This window comes from Onychomys torridus, chromosome 4 (genome assembly GCF_903995425.1).
Source record: "Onychomys torridus chromosome 4, mOncTor1.1, whole genome shotgun sequence".
Lineage (NCBI taxonomy): Eukaryota > Metazoa > Chordata > Mammalia > Rodentia > Cricetidae > Onychomys > Onychomys torridus.
Genome location: NC_050446.1, coordinates 54320892 through 54344159, shown reverse-complemented (window position 1 = coordinate 54344159; position 23268 = coordinate 54320892). Strand labels below are relative to the sequence as shown.

General features: G+C 45.4%; 1 protein-coding gene across 2 annotated transcripts in view; it reads left to right on the top strand.

The window, feature by feature from the left end:
• The first annotated feature begins 1309 nt into the window (after window positions 1–1309).
• Window positions 1310–23268, top strand: part of Sestd1 (SEC14 and spectrin domain containing 1) — a 98658-nt gene continuing 76699 nt past the window's right edge. Inside the window, exons 1-2 of one of the 2 annotated variants that reach the window (XM_036183775.1) lie at window positions 1310–1366; window positions 16392–16475. The gene's annotated coding sequence lies outside the window, so the exon portion shown is untranslated. The remainder of the gene's footprint in view (window positions 1367–16391; window positions 16476–23268) is intronic. The other variant, XM_036183776.1, reaches the window with a different exon arrangement.

The window sequence follows — 23268 nt, the reverse complement described above, 5'->3', positions numbered from 1 at the left end:
AGGAAAGAAGGTCTAATTTAGTGTGGGGGGTGAGGATTTGGGCCGGTGAAAGGGTTAGGGTTAGGATGGCTTGTGAGCCAGTGCAGGGAAGAGGAAGCATGTGTTGTCTTTGGGGATAGTAGGCTTTCACCTGGTTAAGTGAGGGGTAGATTCCAAGTGGGAGGGACTACGGGAGTACAGCATCTGAGCCTGTGGACCAAGTGTGGTGTGTGGATAGGGAAGGAGATGGTACTTGAGTTGAACAGGGAGAGAGGAATCAGAGCCTAAAAGAGTTTGTCTACTGTTAGACTCAACCCCTGAGGATTTTAGAGGCAGAAGTGGCAATGTTGGGCCCCGTTTTTTTGGAAGGTTTATTGGCAGTTGCATGGAATTCAAGCAGAATTGAATCTAGAAAGCCATGTGGTCCTCAGAGTGCTAAAAAGCAGGACTTCTTAAACCAAGTAACAATAGATAGAGATTGGCCCCCTAGAATTAAGAGGAAGGAATCACTCTCGGATTTTCAGCAGGAGAGCTTAAATAGAGAAAGCTGGGTGTCTATTTGGAATGGAAAGAGTATCAACTGAACTGGGCGATACTGGAGTGGCAGCGTAGTTCTTCGGAAGGCCTGGAATTGGGACCATGTGGCCATTGTGGTTTTGTGTGGATGACTCTTAGGAATTGAATTCAGGAAATGACCTAAAAGTGACTTGTGCAATAAAATAAGAAAGAAGACTCTGAAGCAATCTTCATCAGAAAGCCCCATTTGTGAATTCTGGATCATCCAATGGAAAGCTCCCCAGAGCCAAACAAAAGTCTGGAATCCCACCCAGCCCTTCCTGCCCGCAACCCTTTCCCCTCCAGCTTCCCACCTTGGGTACATGGGTACACACAGGCATCCCTGCACAAAGGGGTCACCTTAGACCAAGGGGGACCTGGGAGACCCCGGGAGGGGGGAGGTGGATGAAGCAGGAGGAAACAAACAAGGTGTCAGGGCCACTCCAGCTCCAGCCCCACTTCCTGACCCCCGGTCCGGGGCTGCTCCCACCACCCACGCGGTCGGGCTCCTCCCGGTAGGGGACCACCGGACGTCAATCCCAGGCGCCCCGCCCCCTTCCGTGCCGGGCGGGGTCTCCGCGCCTCCGCCACCGGCGCACGCGAGGTCGTGCGGACGGGGCCGGGCCGCGGGTGCCGGGAGGTGGCCGGGCCACCCGCGCCGCCGCCCCCCAGCCTGACGCACTGAGGGCCGGGCAGCGATTTGCCGCGGGCCCGCCGCCCGGGCCGCTCCGCCCCCGGCCCGCCTCCCTCCCGCCTCGCCCAGCTCTCCGCCCGCCGCGCCGGCGTCCCCGCGTCGTCCCCAGCGCCCGCCAGCCCGGCCCGCGCCAGCCAGGTGAGTGCGGCCGCGCGGGGCTGGGGGGCGCAGGCCACGCGGGGCTGGGACGCGCGTGGCGCGGGCGGGAGGGCGGGCGCGGTTCCCCCCCTCACCCCCCTCCATTCTACGCCGCCCGCCGGCTGCTCCGCGCCCGCCGCAGACAAAGCGCCCGAGGTGCGAGCCCCGCGGGCCCTCCCCGCTCCCGCCGCCTCGGCCTCGGCCCGCACCCGTTGCGCCCGCGCCCTGGCGGGGTCCCCGGGTCCACGAATCCAGCAACAGGTTTGAGTGTCAGCCTGGATTCACGGGGTCCCTTCCTTCCCCGCGTGCGGGCATCCCCGGCAAAGCCCCTGCGTCTCTGCGTCCCGGCCCGCTCCTTTGTGTGCACTGGTGGCCGCTGGTGCGGGACGCGGGCTGCTGGGCCCGAGCTCAGGGGTCGTCCGTAGGTAGGACTCGGCTTCCTCCAGGCCTGCGGGCGGGTCACAGCCCTCCAAGCCCTAGATGGCTACAAAGGGAGGCCCGAGATACTTGGCTAGGGTGCGGGGACAGTGTTCCCTAGAAGGAAGGAGAGCCGCAGTCTGCCTAGCTCTGGAGGGGATGGTGGGATTCACCCTGCCTGCGGCAGGGGCATGCGGACACTGACAACCCCGTGGCTCTCTGAGCTTTGACATCCTCTCACACATGGCCCTCACCAAGAGAAGTTAGGAGTGCTGCTGTCGGAATAACTAGACAGCTGCTGTTTGACAGGTCCTAGCTGTCTTCAGGTTTTGTCTGTATCCACCATAACCCACCATGCCTGCTAGCAGTATGACAAGCTCTCACATTAAAATTGACACTCAGGGTACCCCAATGTTGGAAAATCCATGTGGTTTTCTTTGGTTGGATCAATTTTATTTTCTTAGTGGGACGGATTTACCCCCATGCAGGAAGAAATCTCAAGAAAGAACAATTTATCTTTGTTTACAAACCTTGGGTCTCGTCACACCTCGCTGGTTTCATTGGCATGCTATTTTAGTGTAACAATACTAAATAGAAGGAAAATATCTTCCTTTTACTTTAGGCAATAAAATACTTTCTTTGTTCTAGCACCAGGAAGCCTTTATGCATAATACTTTTTGTGGACAGAACTTGGTGGCTGCTTTTACCCTATGACAACAAAAACCCCAAAGGCGTTGCAGAGCATTTACACTTCTCTATGAATTATTTTTATGTCCCGAATTCCAGGAAATCATTTTGCTGCATATGTATTCAGACATGCCAGATGAAATTGAACCTTAAAAACTAGCCCTCCTCTATGCATTTAAAAGAGTTTGCCCGCATTTTAACCACTGTGAATGAGCACTGGAATAGTCCATGGAAGAGAATAGGATGCGGTGATGGGCCCAGCAATCTGAAAGCAGAATGCAGAACGTTATAATGAGGACAGAAAAGTTGGGTTTGCCTGGGTTTCAGGTGATTGGCAGGTGCCTGAAGGTGTTTTTAAACAGGCATTCCTACTAAAGATGTATTTGAAAAATCAGAAAAAAATTCACATTTTGATGTATGTATATGTATCCTATAAGGATTCCCTTAGAACAAACACAGTCTATAAAGTTTATCCTTTTTAATGAATGAGATTATAGCAGATTAATCTGCTTTGTACAGTGTCTTTGGAATAAGTTAACTTTATTAAAAACACCATTTGTGTGTAATATCTAACTTCAAAAAGCTTTTTTAGCTCTTGCAGGCAAACAGGAGAAATCTCTTGGGGGAAAGTAGGCCGTTTACTTAGTTTTCTGGTTAGCTTTTGTCAACTAGACTGAAACTAGAATTTCCTGGGAAGAGGGAATCTCAATTAAGGACTGACTTCCATCAGATTGGCCTACTGTACATGAGTCTGTGGGGGCCTTTTTTTTGAGTGGACTGATGCCGTTGCTGGGCTGGTGGTCTTGCCTTATATAATAAGAAAGCAAACTGAGCAAGCCATGGAAGCAAGCCAGTCAGCCACATTCCTCCATGGGCTCTGCTTCAGCTCCTGCCTTGAATTCCTGCCCTGGCTTCCCTGATGGTGGTCTATAATTTGTGAGGTGAAGTAAATCCTCTCCTCCCCGATTTGGTTTTGGTCAGTGTTGTATCACAGTAGCAGAAACCTAATTAGAATAGAAGAGCAGGGTGTTTTTTAATAAAGAGGAGCAGAAACTTAGGTTTCCATAAAGCCTTGTTTGAGATATAGATCATGCCATAGAATTCACTCTTACAGTGTACAGTTTTGTAGTTTTTACACTCACAAGAGTTGTGTAAACGTCATAGCCAGTTCTAGGCAAGCACTACTACTCCATGGCTAGGTGGATTTGCCTTTTTTGGACATGCCTTAGGTGGAATTATAAGCTATGTGGTCCTCAGTGCCTTTCACTTAATGTCATCAGTGTTCATCCATATTATAGTATGTACCATTTTTATGGGAGAATAATATTGCATTGTGTGGATATACCACAGTTTATTAATTCAGCTGATGAGCATTTGGGTTACTTTATTGTTCTGTATAATGCTTCAGTGCATAGTCATTTTTAAATATTTTATGGACATATTTTTGTTTCTCTTGGGACTATACTTATGTGTGGAATTTCTGGTCACATGGTGACCATAGCATTTTGAAGGACCGTTCCCTAAGCTGCTATACATTGGCATTCTTTCACCAATGTATGAAGGTTCTATTTTCTTCTATTAATTTGTTTTTGATGTGGTCTAGGTGATGACACTCAGAGCCTTTGCACATGGAGGCACCTTACCAGCTGAGCTATATCCCCCATACCCGAGGGTCCCCCCTGTTCCATATCTTCCCTGGCAATGATTGTCTTTTTGATGAGTCTTATCAATCCTACTAGTTGCCAAGTGATGTGCTTTTTATTTACATTTTACCTTTTTATGTTCCTATGGTATTTGTGTATTTTCTTTGGAGAAATGTTTATAGCTTATGTCTTCACAGGTATTTCCATATTTTATCTCTAAATCATGCTAGAAAGTAGATTTTATGTAGTTCACTGGTAGGTGCAGAAAGATCCTCTGATTTGCTTTTTTAAACTTTACAGTTAGAGACAGGGTCTGAATGTGGACTTCTGTCTTTTGACTTTACTTCCTGCATTCTTCTGCTTGGTGAGGTATGCAGAAATTACACTTTGCTTGGTTAATGAATGACAAAGTTGGGGTGGGGGGAATTAAACCAGGTAAAAGGAAGCAAGTGTATGAGCCTACTGCTTTACCAGATTTTTGTCATGCTGTTAAGAATAAATTGTTTTCTCCCATCCTAATAGAGGGAAGGCATGGTTTCCTTATTTCAGGTGGGGAAACAGAGTCATGGTTATATCTAGTGTCTGCTTCTTCATGCCTACCTGATCCTAGAGCCCTGTGTTCACGCTCTCAGTTAGCCAACGTGGCTTCTGTTTTCTTATTAATTTGTTCCCTCTAGGGCTAAAATAATTGAACAGTTTTGTACAAAAAATAATTATGTTTCTGTGGATCAAACTGGAATTCAGTTTTGTATTGGAGGGTGGAGTTTCGCTTTGAAGTGTTGGCTCTTAGTCCAGCTTTTATGCACCCCTTAAAATTCTAATGTGTTGGGGATGCCCAGCTCCTTAGAAGCTAGGTAGGAGGCAGATGGTCTTCATTTTCATGGCAAGTCCAGTGGCGGTGTACCTGACACATAGTCTATATATAGACTATATGTGATGACTATAAATACATGTAGTCATTGGAAAAATGCTAATAGTTTTGAAGTACAAGATTTTGAAAATCTGGAATGGATACAGATTAGAAGTTGACTGAACTCTCTCGTGTCTTCCAGAAGTAACTGGTCTGTTTAAGAACATGGCGACTAGCATGCTTGTTTTCCAGCTTAACTCGGTAGACATATGTAGTAGTGGGACCCTGGGTGTCTGTTGAATGAGTGAAGAAAAGAAGGAGAGTTGGTTATACTAACTAGAGCAGCTCTAGGAAAAGAATAGTTGGGTTCTGCTTTTTAATTTAAACTTTTATTTATCAGACATGGAGCATGCTAACTATAAAAACCAGAAGGATCATGGGAATATAGATTAGAAGCTGAATGTCTCCCCCTTCACTTCCTGTCTCTCCCCCCCCCCCTTCACTACAGTCACTGTGTCTCAAGCAGCATCTGTTAACAATGGCACTCACATTTCTGTACCTCTGTCTTTGTACTTGTGTGTGTGTAAACACAGTTCACATGACCCACTACACGTACATGTAGCCATGCATTCACAGGCAGCTTTTATTTCACAGATGGGATGATAGTACATGTATATTTTTGCTTTTCACATAAATATATTGACTTCTGCACTGTAGTCATACATGATAAGCATAGTAATAAGCATTATGTTCCCTTTTCAGTTTGTTCTTGCCTGCTTTTGGTGTCCAGATTAAACAGAGCCTTCAAAGATTAGTGGGATACTTTCCCTGTTTCTGAGCTCTGGGACAGATACAAATGCCTGTCTTGTCAGTATGCGTTAGCTATCACCTGACACCTGTAGGGGCTGGAGCACTCTGAGGTGACCTTTCTGATTTTCCCCTTTCATTTTGGACTATCAGATTCCAGCATTTGCTTCCTGTTGCACTTTATGAGTTAATGAAGGTAGATAATTAACTAAGTCGGAGTATGTAGCATTAGCGTGGCTTTCCTCACAGAGGATGATAACATAAAGTCCTACATGCCCACTGTCTTATACAGTTCAGTACTTTCTACTCACAGGGTCTGAAAGTCTTAAATAAGATATGAGGACATCTATGAGAAAGCCAAGTAGTTGCATGTAATACAGATTAAAAAGACTGGAGGTATAGTTTAGTTGCTAGAGTGCTTGCTTCATGCCCCTGGTTCAAGACCCAGCAGTACATAAATCAGGAGTGGTAACATGCCTGTAATACCAACACTTGGAGGTAGAGGCATAAAGATCAGAAATTCTGTCCTTAGCTGGAAAGGGAGTTTGAGGCTAGCCTGGCATACATGAAACCCTGTCTCACGGGAAATGAAAAGGGGGTGGGCGGGTAGTAAGATTTCTCAGTGGGTGAAGGTGCCGGATGTCATGAGTTTGATCCCGGAGACCTACCTGGTGTGAGGAGAACCAGTTCTCACAAGTTGCCTCTGACCTCCACAAGTACACCTTAGCAGATGTTGCCCCTCCCCCTCAAGAAAAAGAAAGAAAATTGAAAATTGCCTAGTAATAAACTGTCGCATGTCTTTAAGTGTAATTTGTTACTGTGGCTGTTAAGATTATGTCTTAGCTTAGTAAGAACAGACTTAAGGGGATAGAGTGATGGCGCTTGGCTGGTTTCCAGAGTTAGAAGGAGTTATAAAAACTCCTAGGCTATTTAGGCTTTAATTTTGGCAGACAGTTCTTTCCAAACACTGAGTCTTTTGAGGCAGGCTGGTAGAGGAAATGGTAGAGTGCACAGGCCTCTACTATGGGTTAGCCTTGTGTTATCTATTATCTGTTACCTGTAATCTATTTGATTTCAGACAAGTGAGTGTCATGTTGGCGTTTGAATACTTTCTGTTTTTTTCAGTAGTTAGTGACGGACATTTAGGTCACTTGGATGAGTACGATGAACTGTAGGCCTGAGCCAGAGTTGTAGTCTGACATGCCACATTTGCTAGCCATGGCTACCTTGGATATGTCACCTACCTTCTCAAATCCTTATGAACAGGAGAGCTGGTCTCTTCCCCACCAGTCAGTTCCTAGCCAGGTCTTGTCATTCATTACAGCTGCCCCCTATGGAGGCGGGGATACAGGGAGTTAAGTGTGGAGTATCCTGGAAACTGAAAATACTGATGTACAAAAAGCCCATCCAGGGTTGAAGGAGACTACTTATTTATTAATGATTTCCATGAATAAAATACAGATAGAGGATTGTTAATGTGTCCTAATGTCTGTGCTTAGGAGCATTTTTTTAATACTTTGTTTTGCTCATGATGGTTTTACCTACATAATTTATTACTTAGTATTCATTCCATTTTCCATTGTGCCCAGGTAGGGGGGCTGGGGTAGAGATCGTAAAGGGCTGTGCATATATGCATGTTAAGACCCCGACAGGACAATTTCTGACAGCTGAGGATTTGCAGAAAGTGTAGCTTCTTGGAAAGAAGTGGAGACAGTCTGCATGAGACTTCCCATCTTCCCTGAACTTGCAGAGTCATTTAGAAAGGAGCCTGCCCTTGTCAGCTGTTTTGTAAAGAGCTATTGATTCTATTCTTGAAAGATGGTAATATTGTTTTTCCTTTAATAGGGATTGCTAGAGCGTTTGCTTCTCTTTCCGTTTCATTGATTGGATATCTTGGCAAGCTTTGAGTTAGGGATATGCAAAACTAAAAATGGTATTGGAAGATCACAAATGAAATTGATGCCCAATAATCCCACAAAAGGACTGGGAAACTCCATGGAGGCTGCAGCTAACGTCTGCTTAATGGGGGTGGAAATTGCAGGGTTTGGGTTAGAGAGAACTTTTTCAGGGAGAGCTCAGATTGCATCATGTAGACTTTCACTTACATTGAGGGAAGAGTTCATTGTTGTCGTTGTCATTGTCCTCCTCCTCCTCCTCGTGGTGGTGGAGGTAGTGGTGGTTGTCATCGTTGTCTTCCTCTTCCTCTTCTTATAGAAAGAAAAACCCATTGGAACTATGGGTAGGCATTAGAAGAGGTGAATCTTGTCTTCATAGAGCTTATAATTTAATTGGGAGGCAAGGGATGAAGACACTAAGTCTAACGACAGGGCTGTCAAGCTTGTGTCTGTTCTTTGTAAATCAGTGCTTTGGTAAAGTGTCAACAGTCCCCTGAGGAACACTGACAGGGACGGTGCCACCCTTTGAAGATGTGGCTGTGTGTCTTGGTTGTTTCATAGAGGTTGCTTTGCTTTATGTAATAAGTCTCTTTCAAGAATTATTCTATGTGGACTGGGTCTCCAAACTGGCTCTGAAAGCCAAAGCTGGATTTGAAACCCACCCCATGGTGTCCCAGTAGGTCTTAATGCCTTTGTCTCAGCACCAGCCTAGGTTCTTTGCTTTCGTTTTTAATAGTTTATACAGTCTTACGTCCTTTTCAGAGCAGAATGTGGTATAAATACACACACATGAACTCCATGGAGGAGGACTTGAAGGCAGACAGACTCCTATAGCAAAGGCCAGATAGGGTGAATAGGTTTTGTTTCGTGGGCCAGTGTGGTGGGAGTGCTGCTGTGGTCACTGAGCAGGGCTGTGGTCATGGGTGGGAGCCCTGGCATCGTGAGCCTTGGCACTTGCTGTCCCTGGTGTAGATAAGATACACAGCATGCTCAAAACACGATAGGTGGGTGGCTGTTAAGTTTAGACTGTTCAGGGAGAGAGGCCAGTGTGAAGAAGCAGCGGACAACGTGCTGGGTTGGCAGCCCCCCTCTCCCCCAGCCAGGATCCGCCCATTTGAGGAGACACGGTGTCGGTGGGAAAGTCTCACCGGATAGTGGAGGAAAGTGGGAAAGTGGAGGGTTTCTTTTCATTTCTGAATTTGGATTTCTAATCTCTCCCACTCCCTACGTTATTTTCACAGTTTATCTTTGTCCAAGTCCTTTTTATTATAAAAAGCTAATTGTGAATAGGTAATATGGCCTACATTTCAGTTTATAAGAGGCAAGCAGACACATGTAGAAGACTTACTTTTGTCCTCCTTCCTGGAATCCTTTCCTTTGTGAAGTGGCCGGTCTTAGGTTCCTGTGCCTTCCAGAATTGTCTGTTTTTCATATCCTTGTGCTTTCTTATCCTTTTGACAGAAAAGATACCCCAGTCCTAGCCCACACTCTCTTTCCAGGACAGTGTGCACACTGTCTGAGCCTTGACTTCTTTTTCTCTCATGAAGGACATGAAGAGCTTTGTTCTCCTCCCTACCTGATCTCTCCTCTTCCTTGTCCTCTCCCCCTCTCTCCCCTCCCTCCTCTCCCTCCCCCTTCTCCCTCCTCCCTCCTCCTTTCCCCTCTCCTTTCCTCTCCCCTTTCTTTTGCTGACAAGGTCTCCTGTAGCCTAGGCTTGTCTGGAACTCTGGGTAGCTGAAGATGACATTAAACCCCTAATCCCCCTGCCTCCACCCCCAAGGACTAAGATTAAGTGTATGAGCCATGGCACTTAGATTATTTGTGTTTTGAGACAGACCTTGCCATTTGCCCAGGCTGCCTTTGAGCTACACTGGGTCCTCTCTTAGCATCTTCTTTTTGAGTGTGTGTGTGTGTGTGTGTGTGTGTGTGTGTGTGTGTGTGTGTGTGTGACAGAGAGACAGAGACAGAGACAGAGAGAGATTGATTGATTGATATTATTATGTTTGGTGCTGGAGATCAAACTCAGCACCTCATGCAGGACAAGTGTATGCCTAGCTTCACGTGGGTGAGTGCTCGAACACGGCCTATTCCCGCCTCTTGTTGGAATAGTTTTAGATGTATTATACAAGGCAGCCCTCTCATGCACCTCACCCAGTTCCAGTTTCCTCAGACTTTATCTTAGGATGGCAGATTAGTCAAAACCAAACATCGTCGGCATGTAGCCAGTGACTATAAACAACTCAACTTCAGGGTTTATCTGGACAGCAACTGTTTTTCTACTTATTGTCACCTCTCTGTTCAAGGACCCCTTAGAATACTAATAAAGTAGTAATTGCATTACTACGTTTCTCTCAGCTCAGCCTGTGTTTTTGGATGACCCTAAGAGTTTTGAGAAGTACCAGTGAAATAATTCTATTAGAATACCCCAGAACACCCCTGAATTTGTGTTTGAGTGTGTGTGTGTGTGTGTGTGTGTGTGTGTGTGTGTGTGTGTGTGAGAGAGAGAGAGAGAGAGAGAGAGAGAGAGAGAGAGAGAGAGAGAGAGAATGTGTGTATTTTCCTCATGGCCACAGCAGTGCTATGGGTATGTCTTTAACAAATCTTGCTATTTCCGTAGTTAAGCCTGCCTTGTTTTCTGCCACCTGTCATGTAACAGTCACTAAGGTGAGTTAGGAAGTTGTGATGGTTAAGACTGGGTTTTGGAGCTTGGTCACCTCTGCCCGAACCCTGGCTCTGCCTCACAACGTCATCTTGGGTTTCTTTTCCCTGGCACCCACTTTTAAGAGTTGTAGGAGGATTAAATGAGAAAATGTGTGAGATGCCTAGGGAAGCATCTGCTGCGATTCTGATGCCAGATGCATTATTATTATTATTATTATTATTATTATTATTATTGTTATTAAATTTTTACTGCTTTGGTTGTTAGGATAATACTGTAATCATTCCTGTTTTGTTATTTCACAGATAATGAAGGGGGAAGGTGTATGTCAGAGTATTTCTAGAAACTGGAACTTAGGTCTTGACTAGTTACTTTAGAGGAGGAGAGCTGATAGAGGGAAGATAAGCTTCCAGGGGGATTTGTTAGATGGCTTTAGAGGATGTGATCTGGGCAGCCCAGCACTGGCTGTCTCATAGTCACTCAGTACATGACGTGGATGGCTGAGCAGTCCATTCTAGCACTCGATGCCTGGAGGATTCCTAGAGAGCTGCTGGTCCTCAGTCTGTGTTGGAATCCCAAAGAAGTTGGTTCTAATAGTGTGGAAGGAATGCCACAGCAAGAGGACAGATGAACTTGTCACCGAGAGTGAGATGAGAGCAGGCAAAGAGCAGTGCCCTTCTTTCAGGTCCTTCCATGTGGCGGCCACCAGCATGCGCTGCCTGGGGTCAGGTTGGGTCCCTGTTACAGCATTGTGGAGGTGGCGTGTGGTGCAGTTGATTCTAGATGTAGTCAAGTAGACAACTGAGATTAGCCACCAGGAGATTCTTGGCACTTGCACTTCTAATCTTTGGAGATACTTGCCGAGTTTCCCTCCATGGAGGTAGTAGTTTGAATACTGGCCAGGGGTGTTACCGTGCTAATTAATAAGCAAATTGTTTGATCTTTGTCCATCTGTTGGTGACTTCTTTTGTTATGGGTTAGTTTTAACATCTCTTCAAAGTGAAGTATTTTAGAGTTTAGGATTTGCTTATGCCTATAATCCAAGCACTTGGGAGACCGAGGCAGGAGGATTGCCACTGAGTTCAAGGGAAGCTAGAGAAGCATAGCGAGTTACAGTGACTGGCTAGCCTGGGCTATATAGTGAGATCCTGTCTTGGACAAACAAGCCATCAATCAAGCAAAAGCTTCGGTTTGGATGTTGACTTTTCAGAACTCTTTTGTTCCCCGTTAGCTGGGTAGTGACAGAGAACGGTTGAGGTGAGGAATAGCTTGGGAAAGACTAGAATACCGTAGTTGCAGGGCAGACCAGCTGAACACTGGAATTCCAAATTGCCAACCTCCTGACCTGGCCAGCTTGGTGACTTGGGATGCTTAGAGCTTTAGGAAGAACGGCCCTGCTGCTTTGCAGCTTTGAAATTGACCAAGAAGGGAGCTGCCAAGAGAGGGCTGGAAGCCCGGTGGTGGTTACATAAAGCTCAGAACACATCAGTCTGACATAATTCATAACATGCACATTTATGTTGCATAATAATCAGGCATGAAATAAAAGCCATTTGCATATGTAACCATGATTAGCAGTAACACCCACTTTTACAAGTTTGCCTTCTCTGTCGTGTGCTCCGGCATGTCTGACCGCAGCCAGTCAGTTGAGTCTGATAAATCTACTGTCCAGGAGCGTCATCATTACACTGCCTTCCTCCTCTACTTCCCATTGCTTAAAAACCAGAGCAGAGTCTGCTTTTCCCAGCTTGCTGTAGTTTGGGTGTCTGCCTTTGTTTTCTTCTTCAGCCCTGGGCATTCTGGGTGAAGCTTGGATCTAACATATTTGTCAAAGGCCCATGTGTCAGAAGCTGGAGCCCAGCCTGGTGGTATTGATAGGTGGGGGAAACCTTAAGAGCTGGGGTCTAGTGGTGGGTTCTTTGGGTCATTGGAGGCAAGTCCCAAAGGGGTCTGGGCACTCTCTTTTTCTGCCTGGTGATAAGGGGAACAACTCTACTCTGCGCACCTGGCATCAGGTACCACCCCACCCACTGAACTTCCAAGTAGTGGTGCTCCAGTAGTGGGCTACAACCTCCAGTGCTAACACAGACGAGCCTTTTCTCCTGACAACCTGGTGCCCTAGGGTTTGCTAGAGAGATGGGCAGCTGGTTAGTTCTCAGCTGGCTGGGGTTAGCATGATCAGGCCTTTGCTGTTTCTGCGTGTTTTTGTTTTTGTTTTTTGTTTTTGTATTGGAGAGTCTGTGAGTTAAGCCTAGCACATTATGTGTGCCTCCCACTTAATCCTCACAGGATGGACACTCCAGCACTCTGGAACACATTATTGGCACTTAGGTGATGGTGTAGTTACAAACATGGCCACCATGCTGAGGAAAGGAAAGGGATGGTAAATTAGGAGGGAAGGTAAACACTTCAGTGGAATCTGAGTCTGTTTGAAGCCCAGTGACTCAGCCAAAGGGAAACACCCGTTGTCTTCAAGCCCGGCTGAATCCAAGAGTCAGAATTTCTCTTAGTTGCCTTAAAATACAGTTAGTCCTGTTTAAGTCTTTTTGTCTTGATTTGAGAGGACAGACTACAGACTACTGGGGACTGGCGATACCATCTACACGGATGCCCTAGAGCACTTAGGAGACAGGAGTAAGCTTTAATGGCAGCTGAGAGGACCAGCGCAGGGTTTACAAATGTTGGTGGGGCTTGGATTGTCTTTATCCACACAAGAGCTTCCGTGCTAACCATCTCCTGTTTGTGGGAAAGGTGGCAAAGCCCCTTCAGGATCTGGGTTTGTAGCAAGGAGGAAGGTACTATCAGTGCTTTGTGATTTAGGATTTGTATCCCACTTACATCCTAAATACTAGAACTACCAGGTTAGAAACAGGGCTGTAGGGTGTGATAGGCCCTGGGGCAGCTGAGTTGAGAGAGCCCTTGGCTTCTGTTCTGTACACAGTTTCTGTTACAATGTCCTTTGGGTGAGTGTTTTTGTACCTTGGGACTGTCCAAGCTCAGCAGTTACTCATATGTTAGTGTGAGTCATCTATGCAGATATTTGTTTTTTTTCCCCTAGTACTTCCTTGAGATCAGATATTTTAGAAAAAAAAATGTTGGTAGGACAGAAACTTTTGTAATTTACATCTGTTTTTGTTTGTTCAGGCTGCTTTTTATCTAGTTTGTTCAGGCTGCTTTTTTATCTAGTTTGTTTGTTCAGGCTGTATGCTGGGTATGTTATAAGCAATACAGGTTTATTTTGGATGCTTCTGAAGGTAGGGAAAGTCTGAGATAAAGAAGGCACTGTCACATTTGGTGTCTGATGGGATTCGTAGATGGCCATCTTCTTGTCGTGTGGCTTTGCCTGGAGGAAGGCAGGAAGGGGCTTTTTGGGATCTCTCATGTTTGACGTTGAGAACTGAACTCAGGATCTTATACACACAAGACCAGGCACCTTTCCTCCACACTGTATGCTTGGCTGCCTTTGCATTTTAAAATGTGAGAGTCTCAGTAAGTTGCGTAGGCTGGCCTTGAGCTCGCTTTGCAGCCCAAGTAGGCATTAAACTCCAGGTCTTCCTGTCTTTGCTTCCTCTGTACTTGGGCAGAGGTCATGTGATTTAGACATCTCTCCCAGGAGAGTGCTAGCCTGTCCTCACGACCTAGTCAATTGCAAGAGGCCCATCGCGCAGGGCCCACACCTTGAGAATCAGGACTTTTGAGGGACCCCAGCATTCTGGATAACACATCTGTTGTGCAGACTGGTACTATGCCCTGCAGCTGCTTTTGGTGACATTTGAGTGCCAAGCACAGGCTGATGAGGGTAAGCATTGGTTACACACCCACCTGTGTGTGTTCATTACTCTGTCACGTGATTCAGTGATTCAAGTCATAGAAGAACTGAAATGGCAGTGCTAAGGATTGAACTCAGGGCTCTGTGCATGAAAACGTGTGTCCTGCCCCTTAACAGCACTTCTAACATCACAAGGAAACTAAAAAAAACCCGACAAAACCCGATCTTATCCTAGTCAGTTATAAACAATGCCCACCTAACCAGTGAGATAGATGTGCTGAAATGAAGTCTATAATGGGAGTCCAGTTCTTACATCACACATAAGCTCAGAGTTGGAGCGAGGCCGACTACAGGGTAGGTTCCCGGTGAATTGTACCTTCACCCCGCTTTGGTCACTGTCTTCCTGAGAATTATTTGAAAACTGCTCCTTGGTTTTGAAATAGTTGAAAATGGATTTCCCTTTCATCTTTGTTATTGATTTCTGGCTTGTTACATTGTGATCAGAGAGTACATTCAGTCTGATTTCAGTTGTGTTATGGTTCCCCAGGCTTGCTCCATTGCCTGGGGTCATCTTGGGATGTGGTCCATGGACATTTTGAAAGATATGCAGAGAGGTACATTCTGCTATTTGATACACTGTCCCATACATGTTGGTTAGGAATTGTTGCTTGATCCAGGACTGTTGGGCTCTATATTGTTTGTTGTTGGTTTTCTGTTTATGAACTTTTGAGGGGCCAGGGGCAGGTGAGAGAGGGTGTGGGCGGAGAAGGAGTGAGGGGGAAGAAATGGGGTATAGGAGGATATAGACTGTTGTTGAGTGTTCAGCTGTGACTGTGGGCTACCTTCTCAGTCTGTTTTTCCTGTGTTTTCCAGCTCTGCTGTTTGTCAGACACACATTCGGGTGTGCTGTATCTTGATGGATTAGCCCTCATTCTGTGATGTACTTCTCTGTCTGATGTTTCCATTGCTCTGAAGTCAGCTTTCAAGGTTGTTAGAGGTTGTCCTGTATTCCTTTGGCCATTATTTACATGATTAATTGTTTTACATTCTTTCACTTTCGGCCTGCCTCGGTAGTTACTCTGTGGTGAGCTTAAGCTGGGGTAGGTGGTGTGTGTTCTAAACTCATTTATTCAGGAGGCTGAGGCAGAATCAGTTTAAGGTGTGTCTGAGCTGCAGAGTGAGTTCAAGGCCAACTTAGATCTTGTCTCAAACTAAAAAGAAGAAAGAAATGAGGCTTGCTTATAGGTCAGTGATAGAGTGATTGCTTAGTTTGCCTGAGGCCCTGGATTCAATCCCCAGCTCCATAAATTGTGACCCTTGTTACAGGCAGCGTATAGTTGGGTCATGTTTCTTGAATATATTCTCAGTATATTTGGATTATTTATACTTAGTGTATTTGCTGTTAGGGCAGAAGTCTGTATTGTTGGTTTGTTTGCTTTGTTTTTTGTTCCTAGCGGTCAGACTACATCTGCAGCCAGGAAGCAGAGAGGCCGAGGCTGGTGCTCAGCTCAGGTCTTTTCATCTAGGCCTGGACTCCGGCCCATGGAATGGTGATGCCCACATTGAAGGGTGTTTTCTACCTCAGTTAACCCAATCTAGAAATTTCCCTCATAGACATGCCCAGAGATTTTGTCTCTCAGGTGATTCTAGATGTTGTCAATGTTCATCGTCAGAGCATGAACTTCCTGTAGCCCACTGCCACTGTTTACCAGCGTGGTGAGGTATGGATGCCTCACCCGCTTCATCTCCTCTCAGCCTTTGCTGTCTTCTGACAGAACTCCTGGCAGCCCGAGTGCCTGAGAGGAGGAAAGATGCTTCCGTGCTCACCATTTCAGAGCTCTCCTCCTTTATGGCAGGCAGAGCTTGGTTGGAAGAGACCCAGTGTCAGGGGCATCCCACAGCAGCTCTTCACATGGTGGGGACCAGGAGATAGAGTGGCAGGAACTGGAGGCTGGGCTCAGTGTCCTCCTTTTCCGGCAAAGTCCTGCCTCCTGAAGAGAGCCCTTCTCCACCAATAGTACCCTATGCTTTGAAATATTTCCCATGTGCAGACCACTCCTCTTTACTTGTCAAACACAAGGGCAGGAAAAGTGTATTCACCAATGTTTTTGCTCACCACATTATTTTCCTCATAAGGTACAGTTCCCTCTTTTGTTAACATTCTTTTAAACTATGTCTGTTGTTGACAAATCTCTTCAGCTTCCTTTCATCTCTGAATCTTTTACATTTTTCCCTTGAGCTCAACATTTTTTGTTGAGTATAGGTTTTTGGGTTGACTACCTATTTTTTTTTCTTCAGCATTTAAAAATACTGTGCTGCCTCCTTCTGCCTGCTGTGGTGTCTGAAGAGAGACCTGCTGCCATTTGTTCTTCAGAACACCGGGTAAGATCCCATTTTTCTCTGAATGCATTCTTTGTCCTTGGTTTTCAGAAGATTGATTATGTTGTGGTGTGAGGCAGATGCTTTGGGTTCTGTCCTCTTTAGGTTTCACTTAACTTCTTGAACCTGTGCGTGTGTATCTGTCTCTTGCCAAATCGAAAGCCTTGTGATTTCTCCTGGTACATTTTACCCGCCCTCCCTTCCCCTCACTCCTGGGAGCAGGCTGACGTGGGCGATTTTTGTTTTGGCCCCTTGGATCCTTGGAGATCTGCTCTCCTGTTTCCTCCCTGTTAGAGTTGTGTGCAGTCCCTGCCCTCTCCCTGAGATGTCTCAGCTGTCCAAGTGTCACAACACTGCGTGACGAGCCAGCCCTGATGTCACTATTCAGTACTGTCACTTCAGGAGCTCCTCTCATTTTTATGATTTTTTCACCCTTGTTTTCATTGAGATTTAGTCTATTTAACTTGCTGTGTTTCCCAGTGGGCTTCAAGCTCCCCATCCCCCTGCCTCAGCCTCCGGACTTCGGGATTACAGACACTGCAGGTTATGCGCTGTGTCCAGCTCTCCTCTCACTCTTGTTTTTTTTGTTACAGTTTTATGTTTCTTTAATGAGACTGTATTTTTCTCATTTGTTTTAGCCACGGTCAAAATGGATGGTTGGAGTTCTTGTTTGTCTTAGGGTTTCTATTTCTGTGAAGAGACACCATGACCATGACCAAGACAACTTTTTTTTTTTTTTTTGAGACAGGGTTTCTCTGTGTAGCTTTACCCCTTTCCTGGAACTCACTCTGTAGACCAGGGATCTGCCTGGCTCTGCCTCCCAAGTGCTGGGAAGAAAGACTACTGCCTGGCCATGGCAACTCTTACAAAGGAAAAACATTTAATTGGGATGGCTTGCATTTTCAGAGGTTTAGTCCATTATCATCATGGTGCAAGCATGCAGGCAGACATGGTGCTTGAGAAGTAGCCCAGTGCCCTACATCTTGGTTTGCAGGCTACTCACTGGGAGTAGCTTGAGCATAGAGACCTCAAAGCCCACCCCCACAGTGACACACTTCCTCCAACAAGGCCACACCTACTTTAACAAGGCCGCACCCCCTAATAGTGCCACTCCCTTTGGGGGCCATTTTCTTTCCAACCATCACAGGGTCTGCTGTGTTGCCAGGCTGGTCATCCAACTCCTGGGTCCAGATGATGTCTTTGCCTCAGACTTCCAGTTACTGACACCACAGCTGTGTACCACCATGCCCAGCATTAAGGCTGCATTAGTCTGATGGAATTCTAATGTGGTCCTCATGTGCTTTCCACCTGTACATGGGGTGGGGATAAAGGGACATGGGGAAAGATGAGACTCTTGGATCTCTGTGGCCTTCTGTGATCTATCACCCTGCAGGTGGGGTAAGGCTGAGTGCAATGTTTCCTATCCTGTCTGGCTAGGGTGTGAAGTTTGTTGCCCTGCTGCACTGCCTGCCCTTGTCTGGCCCAGGGCTGCAGTTGTGTTGGCAGCCCTTCTGTTGGGGTTTTCATTGATAGCCGTTCACCTTTGTGTCTGAGATGCATTGAAGGGACAGGAACTGTTGAACGCATGGTAGGTTGTTCTTTGGGTCTCATGGTCCCCAGACAGGCTCTTGTCTGTTCCTTTCTCTCACTCCTTATGCTTGTTTAGGTAAATGTTTTGTGCACTTATTTGTACCCAGGAAGAGGGAGAGGAAAAAATACTTCCACACTCTTTTGGGAGGCCCACCATGTCACTCCTTTTACAGTGCAGTGACACTTTCCTTGCATGTAGACTAATGTTGTCAGAGTCTCTCAGTCAGATGCTCACTCTTTGACAGTCCACTTGACCTTCCACCTCCTCTACACTTTATCTCCTGTTTGTCTTCATGATACCATCAAACTGAGGGTCTAGCTTGGTGAGTATTGGATTTAAACACTGGAATACTAAACAAAGATTGGCATGCGATTGAATGACAGTTCTTTTAAAATAGAGTATTAGTGCCAATTGATACTTTAATATTTTAGTGTGTTAGTTCTTAGAATTGGGCAATAATTTTGAATACATTGTCATCAGCTCTGAAGCCTTGGATTAATTCCTGTGCCTGGGCTGAAACTCCAGGATTCCAGTTCGGTTGGTGTAGACAGTTGTTGAAAAACTCCCTCTATAACTCTAATGTGGAGTTTGGCTAAAATATAAATGAACACCCATGGCTTTTGCTGCTCAAAACTTCTGTCTTGTGCAGCTTTTAAGTTTTGTTTTTTAAAGTCTTTATCTTTAAAATTTTTGCTTTGAAAATTCAATTGTGCTTTGTAGTGGTTAGTATTGTCAAATTGATAAAATCTAGAGCTCTCTGGGAGACAGGCTTCTGAGCAGGCCTGTAGGGGTTGTCTTGGTTATGTAAATGGAGGGAAAGCCCCCCTCCCCAGTGACTGCATTCCCTGACTTAGTTCCCTGACAGTAAAGGCGAGAAAGGAAGCTGAGCAGCAGGGTGCGTTGATCCTGTGCTGTGTGCAGTTGAGAAGGCAGTGGTAATGGCTGCTTCCAGCTTTGCTCCTTGACTTCCCTGCCATGATGTCATACCTCGAGCTGTGAGCTAAAATAAACGCTGTCTTTGTTAAGTTTCTTTGATCAGAGTATTTTTATCCCAGAAACAGGAAAGGAAACCAAGACACACATCCTGCAAATGGCTTCCTTACCTTGTAGAAAGTGTTATATGAAGTAGTATTTGTTTCACAAAGAGAAAACATCAGTTTGTGAATTAGATATCCGTATTAATTATTTCTCTTGTTCTTGTGACAAAATACTTTTCGACAACTTAGGGAGAGCTGGGGTATTCTGGCTTACAGTTGCAGGGTCCAACTGTCACAGCAAGGAGGCCAGGCTGCTTTGGCACAGAAGAAGGGTGCAGAATGCTGCTGCCCAGCTCACTTGCCCTGTGCCTGCAGTCCAGAGCCAAAGCCTAGGGAACGGCGCTGCCCACATTTGAGTGGGGTGTCCCTCTCCATTGAACCTGATGTAAGCGTTCCCTCACAGACATGCCCAGAGACTTGCTTCCATAGTGACTCTAAATTCCATCAAGTGGCCAGTCAGTATTATAGCCATTGTAATGTTTTTAGGCAACTCAAAAATGATAAAATCCTATATTAATTTTTCGAAGATTTGTTTTATTTCCTTTGAGTTTTTAAAAAGGTACTTATAGGAACAGAGCAGACAGGGCTCTTCCTGCCGCACCTTCCTAGTTGCTTGGATTACAGGGTACATCACCCGGTGCGACTGAAATTTGTAGTTCTCTATTTTTTTTTTAAAGATCCTTTCTCATGTAGTTTAGACTAACCTCCACTGTCCTCTGTGATCCAGAGGCCTTAAGCTCTAGATTCTCCTGTCCCTGCCCCCAAGTGCTAGGATTATAGATGTGTGACACCATGACCAACTCCAAGGCAGTCTTAATCTACTTGGGATTTCTCTTTGGTCCCAACAATAACATACATAGCTACTGAGACTAAGAATCTCTGGTTGCAGACAAGGAATTGGCAGTTGACCGTGGTAACGGTTGGTAAGGGCTCTTCAGGGTCTTGTGTTAGCACTGTAAGCGGGTGGCTTTGGTTTCTAGTAGTGGTAGGAAAAGTGGTTCAGCCTGAGGAAAGAAGGGGAAGTCAGAGGAAGACAAAGAAAAGAGGCCAGTTAATAGAGACCATGGAGATAAAAATAGAGACAGATAAGAATTCAATTAACTTCTGTGATGGTGCCTTTCCTCTGAGGAAGGAGTTTTCGTTCTAGTTTTCTAGTTTGGGCATGCATATTTAGCTCAGATCTTTGTGTATGACCTCTAGAAGTAACATGCAGGCAGAATTATAAAATGATACTAACTCGCCTCTAATTAGTCATTCACCAAACATTAGGTTTCCAGTTTCTTAAGGAAACCCAGACTGAGGGCCTACCACCACAGGGCTGGTGCATTGGAGTAGATGACGGAGACTACTGGATTGTTGTTGAATTCTCGCCAGCTTCTGCTTTTCTAACTGTGATAGATGCTATGTGTTTTCTTTAATGTGTATTTTTATGGAATTTAAGCCTTTTCTATGTGTTACATGGTATAATTACATACTACCTACAATATCATTTCAAAATTTCAAAAATTCCATGATTGGATCTCCATCTTTGTGATGGGAGTATGGTTGCCAGCTTCATAGACTCTTGTCTTAGTGTGTGGAGGCTGGACAGTCTCTGTACCTCCAGACACTGAGGGAGGGTCTGAGGTTTCATGGTCCTGGAAACAGGCCTATTGCTGTGTTAGGCATATGCGGTCTAATTATCCACACTTGTCGTAGACTACAAACACTTTAGTAATTCCTATAGAGAGCAAAGTAAAGCCTTATTAAAACTCACCATTAAAACAATTCTCTAGTTACCTAGATAGGGCTCAGCAGATAAGCCGGGAGACCTGTATTCCATTCATGAGACCCACATGGTGGAAGGAGAGCCAACTCCCACGGGTTGTCCTTTGACTTCTGGGTGTGCACTGTGCCATGTGCCCTCTTCCTCCTCCAAGTAAACAAATGTAAGAAAGCCTCCAAACTAACTCAGCTATTGCCTTATACTCATTGTGTTCAGCCTGTGTTGTGAATCTCAGGACTCATGGGGAGAGGCAGACATAATGATAAGTGAGGTTGGCTTAGTCCCTTCCCTGCTCAAGCAAAGACATTTAGTGGATGCTTAATGCCACATGGACTCTGATAGGAACACATGGGAAGGACAAGGTGGGTAAAGATGAATCCCACAAGTCAAACTGGTCATCAGCAAGCTTGAGAAATGTCAGGAAGCCTCCCAGGGACAGGGCTAATGTCTGTGCTCAGGGTTTTACACACTTCGATTTTACAGGATCTTTTTTTTCCAGAGAAGTTTTAACTTGGATCATTGTGTCACTAATAGCTTAAGAATGTCTGCTTGAAGACTGAAGTAATTCCATTTCTCCTGTATTACATGCAGTGGAAAGAAGGGCAGCTAATACTGATCATGCTCCCTTTGATTGCTTTTCTGATAAAAGATTATACATAATGGGTTTGGTTTTAGAACCAAGACAGTGCGATTCAGGACTGGATTTTTAATAGAACTGAATTTAGAGTCGGGAGTCACGTCTCTTAAAGCACTTTGACAAAAAGATGGTGGTTGTTCTTAAATAGAAAGTGCAACTGCCTTCGGTTTTTATATCATTTTACTTACAGTGCTCATTTCCACCCCACCTCAGTTCATGATTTAAAAGGCCATGAGCAGCAGTGTCTGTGTTGGTGAGTTTTGTGTCAGCTTCACACAAGCTGGAGTCATTTGGGAAGAGGGGATGTCAATTGAGAAAATGTCCCTCCAGATTGGCCCATGGGCAAGTCCATGGTACATTTTCTTAATTAGTGATTGATGAGGAGGGCCCAGCCAGTTGTGGGAGTGCTACCTCTAGGCAGATGTTCCTGGGTTCTATACTAAAGCATGTTGAGCAAGCCACGAGGAGCAGCCAGTAAGCAGCACTCCTCCATGGCCTTTGCATCAGGTCCTGCCTCCAGGCTCCTGCCTTAAGTTCCTGCCCTGACTTCCCTCAGTGATGGGAGTATGACCCAAGAGCTTCCACAGCAATGGACATGCTAAGACAGTGTCCTTTACCATAAAACTATGGAAATTAAATGTAAAGTTTGCATCAGATAAAACATTCAATGGGACTTGTTCTTTCTTACATTACTTAGTGAGCAGAAGCCTGTGCCATTTCTCTTGGCGAGGTATATTTGACTTACAAGTTTCAAAAATTTTTTCTTAGCTTTCTTCATTTTTCAGCAAAATATTATTGGGCCTTCTTAATGTTTTTATTCTTTACTGTGTGCTCTCTGCATGTGTGTATGTGTACATACAATTACTCATATTATTGAACACTGTCTGAGGACTTTTTATATTCTGAGTGATTCAACGAGTGACTGTGGTGTGATCAGTTTTCTCGGTGAGCTCACTTTAGAGGAGGCTGCCCATCTGCCTTTACACTTGGCAGGGAACGCTGTACTGCTAAGACAGAAGGCAAGGCTTTGAAGGCAGATAGGGATTCCTCAGAGCAACTGAGCCGTGTAGAAGAAAGTGTTGCACCAGGGCATCAGTGCAGAGGTGTGTTCTGTGTGTGGCTGGTGAGAGGCACACAGCTGGAGAGTCAGGGTCATGATCCCGCAGAACTGCCTTGTGACAGTCCAGTGGAGGTTCCGCCACTTCACACCAGGTACAGCAGTAAGGGGACAGAAGCTTGATTGAAAGGGGTGTGTGGTCAGGAAGTCCACCAGAGGCTGTCCAGTCAGGAGGCTGCCGTGCCGTGGAGAAGGTGGAGACGCAGCCTGTGCAGCCTCGATTGTGTGGAAGGCACAGCAAACAATACTGTGGACTTTCCCATTCGATTTTATGATGTGTGTGAACGTGCCTGTGTGCTGTGGAATAATAAGGGGAAACTTCTGAATACTGGAGTTTTACTTAAATGCCCTCATCTTGAAATAATTTAGTGTTTAACAGAACAGTAACCAAAAAGAATCTGAAGAATTCTTATATACAGTCTTTACCTTATGGTCTCCTAATATCAGCTCCATTTCTGCATTTCATTTTTCCTGTGCTGGAGTTAAAATCCAGGGTTGTGCATATGCTAGGTAAGTGCTCTACTTGTGAACTGTATTTCTTGGTCTTGTCTTCTTTTTTCCATTTTAGTTTTAATTAGCATACAAAGTAGCAGATTTCCTTATGACGTTTCCATGCATATTTAGTTTGGTTACTCCCCTAACCCTGTTG